Source organism: Gossypium raimondii, unplaced genomic scaffold (genome assembly GCF_025698545.1).
Source record: "Gossypium raimondii isolate GPD5lz unplaced genomic scaffold, ASM2569854v1 Contig00078, whole genome shotgun sequence".
NCBI lineage: Eukaryota > Viridiplantae > Streptophyta > Magnoliopsida > Malvales > Malvaceae > Gossypium > Gossypium raimondii.
This window is the reverse complement of record NW_026291237.1, coordinates 1-14029: the sequence shown is the minus strand read 5'-3', so window position 1 is coordinate 14029 and position 14029 is coordinate 1. Positions and strand designations below refer to the sequence as shown.

Below are 14029 nucleotides of genomic sequence, written 5' to 3'. Positions count from 1 at the left end.
TAAAACGGGTCAAAGTGGCTTGTCCCACACAGCACTTCCACGTAATAACTCTACCAAAGGCGATCCTATTACCGGAATAGCGTCCGGAACGCCTGTTACGATTTTGACTGCCCAATAACCAACTTGGTCCCGAGGTAAGGAATAACCTGTTACGCCAAAAGATGCGGTCAAACACCCAGAACCACGCCTGTAACCCAAGTTAATTCGCGAGGTTTTTTAAAACCACCAGTGAGATAGACACGAAATACGTGCAGGATCATCATTAAGACCATCATACTTGCCGACCATCGATGAACTGATCGGATTAACCAACCAAAGTTAGCTTCAGTCATTATGTATTGAACAGAAGCAAAAGCCTCAGTAACGGTTGGACGATAGTAAAAAGTCATAGCAAATCCTGTAGCTACTTGTACCAAAAAACAAGTAAGCGTAATTCCTCCTAGACAATAAAATATGTTAACATGAGGAGGAACATATTTACTAGTTATATCATCTGCAATCGCCTGAATTTCGAGGCGCTCTTCGAACCAATCATAGACTTTATTGAGATAGGTAAACCAAGAGGACCCCCCCCGAGAACCGTATATGAGAATTTCATCTCGTACAGCTCAAACAAAAACAACCAAGTAATAGCTGAAACGGATATGGAATAGAAAGTTTGAAACTTCTTAATCTTTTCATTCAATTTTATCTGAAGACACAAAAGAGTGAAAATCCGAAAGCTCTTTTTTGTAGTTGTAATTATAATGCCAAAAAATCAAGTCGGCGCAGTCGTCTTTATGTTGATCGTTACAGGCCTCTTGAATCTTCTATTTACCTACTTATTTATTTTTCTTTGCTTTGATTTGTTCTTTGTATGAAATGTGGCTTTATTCTTGTTTTCTTTTTGATAGGAATTCTCTTGTTAAGACCCTATGAATCAATTGAAACTTCAGATTCATACCAGAACCGCGATGATTCAATAAAACCTTCAAACTAAGTCCAAAGATTCTTTGAGTAAGAACCATTGGATCATCACTTATTCAATCAATAGAATAGATATAATAAAAAAAAATACAAAGAAAAGAAAGGTTTGTCCTTTGATCAAAATAAGCATAAACTAAATGAGAGTTTGAAAGAATAAAAAATCTTTCGATTTATAAATAATATAACTCTTTCTTTGAATTTTTTTTTGAGTCCGGCCACGAGGTTTGAATATTAAGTATGAATCATAGTTCAAATACTTTGTGATCCATTTTATATTCCGTGCTCCAGATACTAGAATGACTATCCGACGGGATAAAACTATCTCGATCAAGATGACAGACCCATTTTCTGTACTATCAATAGGATCAATTATAACAAGTCACACACTCATATTCCGGAAATACAGAAACAAATAAATTTCGCGGTCGAACTACCGAAATAGAATGGGGCTAAAAAAATCCGAGAACTAAAAGTTTCACTTTTTGTATTGAAAAGCGAGGCTTCGTGATTCTTGTGAATCTAATTCATTGAAATTCCATCCAGTAAAACGGAAGAATTATAAATCTCCAAAATAATAGATAAGAATATCGCAAATAAAGCCATTGCGACACCCATCAAAGGAGTCGTTCCCATCCAGGGGCTACCTTACCATATTCCGAATTCAATGGTTTCAAAAATCCCTACAACAGTTCGTCTTGGACCAGATCTAGAACTACCTCAACGGTTTGTGTAGCCATAAATCTTATTTTGTATTCAGTGAGATCTGTTGACTTTGTATATCATTCCGCTGTAAATAAACAATCTTATCATAGACCCATTGTGATCTTGAAATTATATAATAATGGAAACAGCAACCTTAGTCGCCATCTCTATATCTGGTTTACTTGTAAGTTTTACTGGGTACGCCTTATATACTGCTTTTGGGCAACCCTCTCAACAATTAAGAGATCCATTCGAGGAACATGGGAATTGAGTAATGAGCTCCCAATATTGGGAGGCTCATTACTCAATTGAGATAATGAAAATCATTTCATTTTTTAGTTAGAATTTTAGGCGGTTCTCGAAAAAGATAGCGAAAAAATTATCCCTAGAGTAGATACTAAGAGGAATGTATAAACCAATGCTTCCATAAATTGATCGTGGTTTACAATTATAGCTTCCGTACCTGTTTATTTGGAATCATCTCCGAATAAAATAAAGAAAGAACAAGAATCAAAGAAAAGGCAGCGATTTAAATCAAGATTTTTCCAGCAGCCTATGGCAAATCACAAATAGAAGTAGAAGCGAAAAATAACAAAGCAATCTTGCATCAGACTACTTGTCTTCTTGTAGTTGGATCTCCAAGTTTTTGGAATGCTCCAAATTCCACTTGAGCATCCAAATCTGGATCAATACCGGCAAAAACATCTCTGAACAGGGTTCTAGCACCATGCCAAATGTGTCCGAAGAAGAAAAGCAAGGCAAACGAAGCATGCCCAAAAGTAAACCAACCCCTCGGACTGCTACGAAAAACACCATCGGATTTCAAAGTAGCACGATCTAATTCAAAAATTTCACCCAATTGAGCACGTCTAGCATATTTTTTCACAGTAGCAGGATCACTATAACTCACTCCATTGAGTTCGCCGCCATAGAACTCAACAGTTACACCTACTTGTTCGACACTATACTTTGATTCTGCCCTTCTAAAAGGGACATCCGCTCTAACAATTCCGTCTCCGTCTACCAAAACAACCGGAAATGTTTCAAAAAAAGTAGGCATACGACGTACAAAAAGTTCACGCCCGTCTTTATCTCTAAAGATAGGGTGCCCTAACCACCCAACGGCTATTCCATCCCCGTTGTCCATTGAACCTGCTCTGAATAATCCTCCTTTTGCCGGATTATTGCCAATGTAATCATAAAAAGCTAATTTTTCAGGAATTTTAGACCAAGCTTCTGATAAACTTTGATTTTCGGCTAACCCAGCACTAACCCTTCGATATATTTCTTGCTGGAAGTATCCTTGATCCCATTGATAACGAGTAGGACCAAATAATTGATGGGGTAGGCTGAACCATACCACATAGTTCCGGCAAACAAAAGCTGCAAAAAGACAGCAGCTATACTACTGAAAGGACGGTTTCAATATTTCCCATACGTAATCTTTTGTATAAACGTTGGGGCGGGGACACTAAGATGGAATAAGCCCATATGCCCAATGTCCCTGCTGCAATATGATGAGAGGCTATTCTCCCGGAACAAAAGGATCAAAACCTTCCACGCCCCACGCCGGATTTACAGGTTGACCTTGCCAGTTAGTCCATAAGGGTCCGACACCCATATTCCAGGACCATACAACCTGTTACATGAAATGCCAAAGCCAAAGCAAGCCACCCTGAGAGAAATAAATGAATTCCAAAATCTTGGGCAAATCCAAAGAAGGTTTTCCTGTGCGCTCATCACAAAAATTTCTAGATCCCAATATACCCAATGCCAGATAGCTGCCAAGCACAAGCCAGAAAAAACAATATGTGCTCCGGCCACACCTTCGTAACTCCAAATACCCGGATTTGTTATAGTCCCCCCTGTAATACTCCAACCGCCCCATGAATTGGTTATTCCTAAACGAGTCATGAAGGGTATAACGAACATACCTTGTCTCCACATTGGATCAAGAACGGGATCGGAGGGATCAAAAACGGCTAATTCATATAGAGCCATTGAACCGGCCCAACCAGCAACCAGAGCCGTATGCATTATATGAACAGAAAGCGACCGGGATCATTCAATACGACAGTATGAACACGATACCAAGGCAAACCCATGGAAATACCCCTTTATCAACGAAAAATAGACACTATGTAACTTTATTGCATTGAATACCTCCCTTCGGTGGATTCTTTCGGAGAAAGGATTAATATTTGTTCTATTCCATTAGTAATTGGGAAGAATTCGGCTCAGAAGAAAAAAAGAAGCAGATCTATTCTATACCCGATAAGTATCAATACGCAATGGGGTTGATCCTATTTTTATGAATGAACGCATCCCATTTGTTCGTCATTCAAAGGACCTATTGGTAAGAATTCTTCATTCATTCTGTCTTTCTTTATTTTATGGCCTTATTCTATCTATGTATAAAATATGAGGCCAATATTATTAAGACCATTATTACGCTTCCAGATCAAAGTGAAATATAGTATTTAATTCTTTTCTTTCCTTTAATGCCTATTGGTGTTCCAAAAGTTCTTTTCGAAATCCGGGAGAGGAAGATGCAGTTTGGGTTGACGTATAGTGCGACTTGTCAAATATATTGGGTCATGGGATTCTGTTCTCTCGCCCGATCGAGATATCCTCTGTTTCGCCCCAAAAGATTGATTGAATTATCAAAATTTGTAAGCGAAGTGTAATGAAGTGCAATTAGAGATCCATTTCATTTTTGGGGGTATCCAGATTAATATTTTCAATTAGACTGATTTATGGTTGGCTTGGTTGACCGAAAAATGAAGCATCCAGGCTCCGTTTAGAAAAACCCAATTGGTAATACATTTATGATTACCACCATATCATAATCATAAATCTTTTTATTTACAAATTGAATAGAAATAAGAACGATTTCAAACTATTAATCAATCGAATAATATGAGAAATACGTTGAATATTTATGGAAAACATGAAAGAAAAAGGAATTAAATTAAAATAAAAAGGAAATGAAATCATAGCAAAAGATGTGGTATTGGGTCATTTGTCCTATATGCAAATCAAAATCGGCGGATCTTTACCGGAGTAGAGCATAAACCTAAAAATTGAATAAAAATTGATGAAACCCATTCAGGAACAAGAAAATGACATCATGATTTGGATTGAATCCCAATGAAAAAATAGATCAATGAAAGTTTGTGCGATAAGTTTAGCGAATTTTTCTATATTATAGATTATAGGAAAACGGCCAAAACTTATCTTTCTTTAATTTCATTTTGAATTTCATTTTATTTTAAAATGTAAGAAAAGCCCTTCGTTAGAAATTAGAAGTTAGAAAAGGCACACTAGAAAAAACGAAGGATGGCTGGAATCTACACATTGATTTTTTTTTCGCAATTTTTGTTGAACCGTATGCATCAAAAGGTGCCTGTACGGCTACTAAGGGATACAATTTTATCCTAATCAACCGACTTTATCGAGAAAGATTACTTTTTTTAGGCCAAGAGGTTGATAGCGAGATCTCGAATCAACTTATTGGTCTTATGGTATATCTCAGTATAGAGAATGATACCAAAGATCTGTATTTGTTTATAAACTCCTGGCGGATGGGTAATACCCGGAGTAGCTATTTATGATACTATGCAATTTGTGCAACCAGATGCATACAATATGCATGGGATTGGCTGTTTAATGGGATCTTTTCTCTGGCCGGAGGAGAAATTACCAAACGTCTAGCATCCCTCACGCTCGGCGCCAATGAGTTTTTTTATTTGATGGAAAAAGAAGACTATGCCTTCGCCCTATGAAATATGAATTAGTAAGTATAATAGCATGGCACTTCGAATCGATATGAAATTTTTTGATTTCTTTTTTTTCAAAACATTAGATTATGTATCGAAAGAGTAGTATGAGAAAGGGCATTTCCAATTTTATCTTAGCTTTCAGGGCCCATCTCAGCGTCACAAACTTTTTTCTTTTCACACCAGAGGCTATTAACAATATTTATAACAATATTTATGTTATAAAATAAGAGTACGAAAAAAAGACTATTTTTCTTTTCTTGAAAAAAAAAGAAACTTTGGGATTGCTGAATTACAGACGAAATAAATATATAAAGCAACGGAGCCATCATAGTATTTTTGAACTTTTCCGAAAAAAGAAAAAAAAGGTGGTAATTGGATTATTTAGTGATCTGGGTCTAATAGACGCTCTCTATATTTTCTCTTTCTTTTTCGATGAAAAAAAGAGAATTCCATTGGAAAGCCGTATGCAATGCACAAAAATGCCTGTACGGTTGTTCAATTCTATCTTTTTTTCTTATTATTCTTTAGCTATTTTAGCTATTCTTCACCTCATTATGTGAGTTAGAAGAACCTTTATTATGTTATATCATCAGGTAATGATCCATCAACCTGCTAGTTCTTTTATGAGGCACAAACAGGAGAATTTATCCTGGAAGCGGAAGAACTACTGAAACTTCGCGAAAGCCTCACAAGGGTTTATGTACAAAGAACGGGCAAGCCCTGGGTTGTATCCGAAGACATGGAAAGAGATGTTTTTATGTCAGCAACAGAAGCCCAAGCTCATGGAATTGTGGATCTTGTAGCGGTTAAATAAGTTAAATAACAAATAGCAATAGCAACGATTTAACACCAATCCACAATTTTATTAAGATTGATTTAATCCTCTCTTCCTTTCCTTCTTAACTTAAGCCTAAGGGGTTAATATTTTATTAATCTATTAAATAGAAAAAGAAGTAATTCAGAATCATCTGGTTAGGATCGATCTAAACCAGTCTATTATGTATATGATTCAGTATGCCAACTATTAAACAACTTATTAGAAATGCAAGACAGCCAATTAGAAATGTCACGAAATCCCCTGCTCTTGGGGGATGTCCTCAGCGCCGAGGAACATGTACTAGGTGTATAAAAGGACTTGTTCAGATCATGGGCTGAGAAAAAAGAAACAACTTTTTCAGTATCAACGATCCATACCAGTGAATAGAATGGGGTTCGTCCGTTCACTATCTAAAAAAGATAGATCTACCATATCCTTCTATTGTGTATGAAATTTATGGTTTCCATTGGCGCAATCCAATCTTGGAATTTAAGATGAGAAAAATTCCATTGGTAGCAAATGCTTATCCATTAAGCGGGGAAAATCCTATTTAAAAGCAAAAGATTATGCTTCGACTTGCAAAGAACGGACTAACAGGGTCAGCTGCCCAATTAATCCTCATCCTTACATACCGTTACTGTATAAGATAGATCTTGCCAGAAAGATCTATTACTGGAAAATTTATGAGTAGAGCCGAAGAGTGTGAACTGTACAAGTTACCAATTAAATGAAGGAATGAGCTCCGGTGTATAGAGAGGACCTCACCGTTTAAGAAGTAACCATAGAAACGATGGAACCCACTATTTATTTATCCATTTCTATTTACCTTTATTTTAGTTAATATGCTTTTTTGATACCTAGTATCAATAATTTCTTATTTCAAGGCGAAATGAAATGCCTAGAAAAAGGAAAATCGTGGTCGGGACGGTTAGAGTAGCAAAAGCCATTGAATTTTTATTTTATACATTGAAGAATCCGTTTTGTTATTAATAGACTAGAAAAGAATAACTGAAAGAAAGAATTAGTTATTCATCAAAATTTTTTATTCAATGACCAGAATTAAACGGGGATATATAGCTCGTAGACGTCGAAAAAATTAGTTTATTTGCATCAAGCTTTCGAGGGCTCATTCAAGACTTACTCGAACTATTACTCAACAAAGAATAAGAGCTTTGGTTTCGGCTCATCGGGATAGAGATAGGAAAAAAGGATTCGTCGTTTGTGGATCACTCAAATGCAGTAATTCGCGGAGGGGGGTATCCTATAGTTATAGTAGATTAATACACGATCTGTACAAGAAACAGTTGCTTCTGAATCGTAAAATACTTGCACAAATAGCTATCTCAAATAGGAATTGTCTTTATATGATTTCCAACGAGATTAGAAAATAAGGAGATCGGAAGGAATCCAACGAAATGCTTTAAATGAAATGGGGTCTCGAGAATGAACTCGGGGAAGGTAGAGTAGAAATTAATATGATAAAAATTCTGATTCTGATAAGGTTCTGATAAGGTCATCAAAACAAGATGAGCGAAGGCGCTCAATAAAAAAATATTTTTTCTTCAACCCGATTCTTTGAAGGGGTAAGCCATTTATTTCTGGTTCTAAGAGCAGTAGTTCTAGTGGTCGACTCGCTTCTTTCAAACTGTTTCATTATTAAGAAAGGGTAACGAAGATAAAATACGAGCTTGTTTTATAGCAATAGTAATTAATCGTTGTTGTTTTAAGGTCAATCTATTTACTCGCCTAGATAATATTTTTCCTTGTTCACTAATAAATCGACTAATTAAACTCATGTTTCTATAATCAATTCGATCCTGATTGGATCGGGGCAAACGCTCACGAAAAGATCGCTTGATTTAAGAAAGAGTCGCTTGATTTATCCATGATTTCTTTATTCTTATTTCTAAAAAGAATCCTATCCCTATTCTATTTCTAAAATCCTATTTTGAAAATTCAAATTATAGAATTAATATAATAAATAGGATTTGGTTTGTTTATTTTATTATTGTTTATTTTATTATTATTTATCATTTAAATATATAATTTAAATATATATAAATAAAATAAAAATATATTAATAATATAGAAATAATATTAATAATATAGAAAGAAAATATGCGTTATATATAACTAATTCTATACTTATACTTAATATATTATATACCTAATGTCATATTTTCATATTCTCGGTAAGTGGTGACATACGAGCACTTGATTCGATTTATTTCTTTATCTCCCGTGAATTGTATGTAAATAATAGGGACAGAATTTCTTCAATTCCAATCGACTGGGCGTATTGTGTCGATTTTTTGAGTAATATACCTGGAAATACCTGTTGATTCCTTATTAACGCCGTTTCGAACACAACTGGTACATTCCAAAATAATCGTTACCGGACATCTTTACTTGGCCATGAACCTCCTTTGAGTTTTTAATTCACCCAACTTTTCTATTTTCCGATCAAAAGCGAAGAAGAAAGGAATGAAAAAAAAGAAATAAAAGTTGTTAACTCAAACCAAATCTTGAAAGATTTTGTTGCAATCAATATAGTAAATCAATATAGATTTAGAGTAATAGTAAATAATAAGAATAAGTAATACAACGATTTCGAACTCTATTTAGAATCAAACCACCGTACGGTATTTTCTTTAAGTATCTTGTAGGATACTGTTGTTCCAGCCACATTTCTTTTCGCTCTACTAGTAATTTAATTGGAGCTTGAACCCGAGTTTCGGTGAGGTTGAATCTATTTTTCGTTCTACCTTCCTTATTTATTTTATCTAATTTTTATCTAATTCGAAAAAACTAAAAAAGGGGGCGAGAGAGTAGTCACAGATATTTGATTGTATCTCGATCTAATCTTTTCGCCCGTCCCGCGGCAATAACTAGAATTAAAAAAAGGAATGTTAACGCATCCGGGAAGAAACGATTGATCTCTATTAATAAACCCGCTAAAGAACCGAACCAGAGAGTACTTAGTACCGGTGCTACGGAAAGATATGTTTTAGATCTCGCATTTAAAATCCTCCTTCTTTATCGTATTACATTATGGTAATACATATAATCGCATGTATGTGGTTAAAGACCACTTGGATTTGTCTATTTGTACCCGGAATTCCTAATTCAAATTAAAATGTACAATGATTCGATAGATAAGATTTTCCTTTCTTAAACAGCAAACAAAATAGGTCCCTTTCCGCCTGAGAATTTCGCCAAAATATTCATTTATTATTCATTATATGGTTGTTATATGATATGAGACCAAAAGAGGAAATGGAAAGATCCGTTTTGTATATCAATAGATGAAATAAGGTGTGGAAAACAAGACAGGGATTCTCTACAATGACATTGTAGGCCAATTGAAAGGGATGTAGCAGCTTAGCGCGTTTGTTTTGGGTACAAAACACAGGTTCAAATCCTGTCATCCCTACCTATTACTTCCTTTGAGCAGTAACGAGGAGTCGTTTTAGATTGATTAAAATTACATACATAATCTATCATTTTCATATTATATGATATATGATAGTATAGTTGTGCGCGATGTATTGGGGTTATAAAATAAAAGAACTTCTTTACAGTCTTATTTATTATGATAAGAAAGCGCTCTTAGTTCAGTTCGGTAGAACGTGGGTCTCAAAACCCAATGTCGTAGGTTCAAATCCTACAGAGCGTGATTCCGCCTTGTTAGGTCGAAAATTACACCGAACTGAAAAAAAAAATTGAACAGCAATTGAATTTGACCTCCTTGGATTAAATTATAAAATTCAAATTATTAAATAAATTGAAATTCAAAATTTAAGAATTAAAGGGTCAGTCAAAAAAGGTATGTTAATTAATCCAAAAAGGTATGTTAATTAATCAAAGGTCCAACTGATCACCACGTCTGTATTGTAAATATGCGGTTACGAATAATCCAGCCAAAGTAATAGGAATTAGACCAAGACGATTCCAAATAGAAAACTTCAATCATTTCAATTTATTTGAAAGGAGAAAAGAAAGGTAATATCTATCCCTAAATATTAATTTCTATTGCCCATGAATATCAATACCTAATAATTGATAATTAACACGGTAAGGAGCTAGAGATATATGGAATAGGACAGAAAGCTTTGTTTTTATGAATTGTTCGTTCATTGAATTAATTTTCAAATAAGTCGTATCTTACTCAGACCAATAAATAAAGCTGAGGTTATAGTTAAAGCCGCTAGTAAAAACCGAAATAACTAGTTATAGTAGGCATGAAGGAGCTAAATGAAATATGTTCTTTTATACATATGTTTATAAAGCACTTACCTAAGTTTCAATTTTTAAACGAGGGGATAAGCAAAATACCAATTGAAATAATAAGTTCAATTGAAATTTTTGCTTCATCAATCATTATAAACGGTATTCACAAAATAGAGCGGCAGGACAAGAGTAGAAAAGAAAAGAAATCGATTCATCATCTTGTAGTTAGGTCAAGAAAACCTTTGGATCTAATACAAGAATACAAGAAAGGCCGCCTCACAAATATTGATTAGTAGAATTTTTTATTCTTGCTCTTTTTTTTTTATCTATATCTAATACTATCGACTACTCTTACTTGTTACTAGACGACTAAGCAATTCCTTAAAATAAAAAAAAAAGAGGGCTTCCAACAAAAAACAAAACCTCTTGTGCAACTACGAAAAAAAGTCAATTTTTATATTTCGCATCTAATTGACTTGCGGAAATATGATAATTTCCTTCATGAATTATTATAAACCAACCTCGTTGGATTCACGGGTTACCTGATCCGCCGTTTCTAGGCCCAAGCCAATACCTCCAGGAATTTGAGGAATTTTCTATTGCATGATACCTGGTTATACATCGACAAGCAAGAAGAAGAAAGAAATTATCTAGCACTTCACGTCGATATACTGTTTGAAATTGCGTTGCTGTGTCAGAAGAAGGATAGCTATACTGATTCGGTATACTCTAAAAATACCTTTGGTACAATATTGACGATCTCACAAAGATTGAGTTTCGGTGAATTCCCATTTACTGATCCCATCTTTTACGGAATCGATCCCCACAAGAATATGTGGAGCTCGGCATGTCTGGAAGCACAGGAGAACGTTCTTTGTTGATATTATTACCAGTATTCGATACTGGGTCATTCATAGTATTACTATACCTTCCCTATTCATCGCGGGTTGGTTATTCGTCAGCACAGGTTTAGCTTATGATGTGTTTAAAGCCCTCGTCCAAACGAGTATTTTAGAGCCGACAAGGAATCTCCATTAATAACTGGCCGTTTTGATTCTTTGAACAACTTGATGAATTTAGTAGATCTTTTAGGAGGACCCAATGACCATAGATCGAAACCTCATCCAATTTTTACAGTGCGATGGTTGGCTGTTCACTTGGACTAGCTGGTATCTTCACCGTTTCTTTTTGGGGTCAAGATCAGCAATGCAGTTCATCCAACGATAAACCTAATCTGAATTAATTATAGAGCTATGACACAATCAAACCTGAACGAACAAAATGTTGAATTGAATCGTATTAGTCCCTCTTACTAAAGTTATTACTTCTGTTTTGTACTTGCTGTTTTATTTCCAATTATTTCTTCAATTAAGAAAAAAGTAGTAGAATACTAAATAATAGTAGGAATTATCTTATCCCATTCGGAAGGATTGTATCTCTATAATTATCTATGACTGTTTATGTCTTTTAGTATGACCACTTGATGAAATGCGGAGGGAAGTGGATAAATGGCCGATACTACTGGAAGGATTTCTTGATAATAGGTAATGGAAATTGGTATTCCTGTGATCGGTTTAATAGGTATTTTCTTTATGGTCTCATATTCTGGATTGGGTTCATCCCTGTAATATGGAAGGTTTATATGGACGAATGGGAGTTATAGTATGAGGTAATAACTCAACGGGCCTCCTTCTTCTTTTTTGTCTGATTCATGAGGAAGGGTCCTGTTGAATTCTTAATGACTCATGATCATTGCTATGGTTTGGTCGTTAAATGACAAATAAATGGATCAATTTTTTCCGATGATTTTTGAAAATGAACTCAATTTCAATTAATTGATTCATAGCAGTACTTTGCTCTTCGATAGTATCTATCGATACTTTCAAGGTTAGAAGAAAAAGGAATCACTCAATTGGATGACACAATATATATTTAATATTTCTTTTTTTCGTCGACCAGATATCAATCAAAACCTTTTCTAGACTAGTCTAACTTTACTTTACGATTTATTTTCAGTATTTTCATCAAAGTTTGAAATTATTTTATAAGTTTATCGCCTTGATTCTATTTTATCAAAAAAAATCGGTAAGGATTCTTCCTTTTTTGGTTGTCCATTACTTGGTAATAATATATTTATTTCTGACTTATTTTTATACTTATTATATTATCCTTTATTACTTATTCTATTATGTAAATCGAAAAAATAAAGGGTTCTTGAAAAATCGGAAAAATCGAAACTAAGAATAGAAATCTTTGATAGAACGGGTCCTGTAATTGTTATTATTTCTTGACACAAGAAAAGCGAATTTTACACAATTCTTTTCTTGTGTCGAAGGCTAGAAAGACGAAGAATACCCTGTAATTATTTGTTCCCCCATTTATCCTTCCTTTCTATTCTCCACTTACTTATCTTATGTTTAGTATCTACTCAAAATTGAATTTAGAAATATCTGTAACGATTCTTGTAACATTTTAATCTGACACTGACAATAGGAAATATAATTCCTCACCCCATTTATGTCCAATTTAGATTGAAAAAGAAAAAAGAGGTAAAGACAAATAGTCTCTTCACAATATACATATTTTAGTTTTGAATGCGGTAAAAGCAAATTCCCTAGAGAAAGAATAGAATGCAAGCAAAGACTTTTCATCCTTTTTTTATTATTATACCTAACCTAATTGCCAGGAAGAATTTGTTCTTTTTACAAATTTGATGTTGATAAACCACAGATCTAGAAATTCATTTTTGACACTCTGAACCTTCTCAAACTGTTTCTTTAAGAACCAAAAAGATTTGTGTAAAAAAACAATAGATGCCAAGAAGAACAAAAAGACCTTGGACGCGTAGTGGATCTTGAAGTACTATTTCTGCATCCCCTGACCAAATCCACCTACTATTAGGATTAATTGTTAATGGTTGATCGAGTTTGATAGATTCACCTCTGAAACAAGAAGTTCTTGGTCCTGGGGGATAATATCAACCACTTGATGTCCATCCAAGGCAATCCGTTGGTGGTTATTTCTGTACCTCTCTTTTTCTTTTCGTGCATGATTTTGCTTTACATATACACTGCTGCCGTAGCATTATAAACAGTATTGTTACTTTTGTTCCTCGTCGGGATAAATCTGGCCCCTTCCCTGTTGCCGCCTACGTATATGGGATATTTCAAGAAATGAACATCCTTATTACTAGCAGGGTCTGGGGAAAGAATAGGAAAGGTGATTTCACCATTTTACCAGGAACAGACCCATCATGTTACTCCTTTTCTTAGTGGCGGTAGTTCTGAAAAGACAGATTGCCTATCTTTTTTTTCATCTCAAGCGAAATACGATCAGGCGGGGCTAACTCAAACCCCTCTGGTAAAACAAGAACAGCACCCACATTCAAAGCCCCTTCTTACCATTAGCAAGAACTTGTCTCAGTTGCACATCATATATGAATTCTAACAACCGCCCAAACACAGTAGCATCAGGAAGTACCGCTTGTGGAACCTCAATATCCACGGGTTTATTCGCTAAATGGCAATTGGCA

General features: G+C 34.8%; 3 pseudogenes; all 3 read right to left on the bottom strand.

The window, feature by feature from the left end:
- Positions 1 to 6: 6 nt before the first annotated feature.
- LOC128036898 (cytochrome b6-like) lies at positions 7 to 1621 on the bottom strand (annotated as a pseudogene).
- A 568-nt stretch (positions 1622 to 2189) lies between these two features.
- Positions 2190 to 3788, bottom strand: LOC128036899 (photosystem II CP47 reaction center protein-like; annotated as a pseudogene).
- Positions 3789 to 13167: 9379 nt separating this feature from the next.
- Positions 13168 to 14022, bottom strand: LOC128036897 (cytochrome f-like; annotated as a pseudogene).
- Positions 14023 to 14029: the final 7 nt, after the last annotated feature.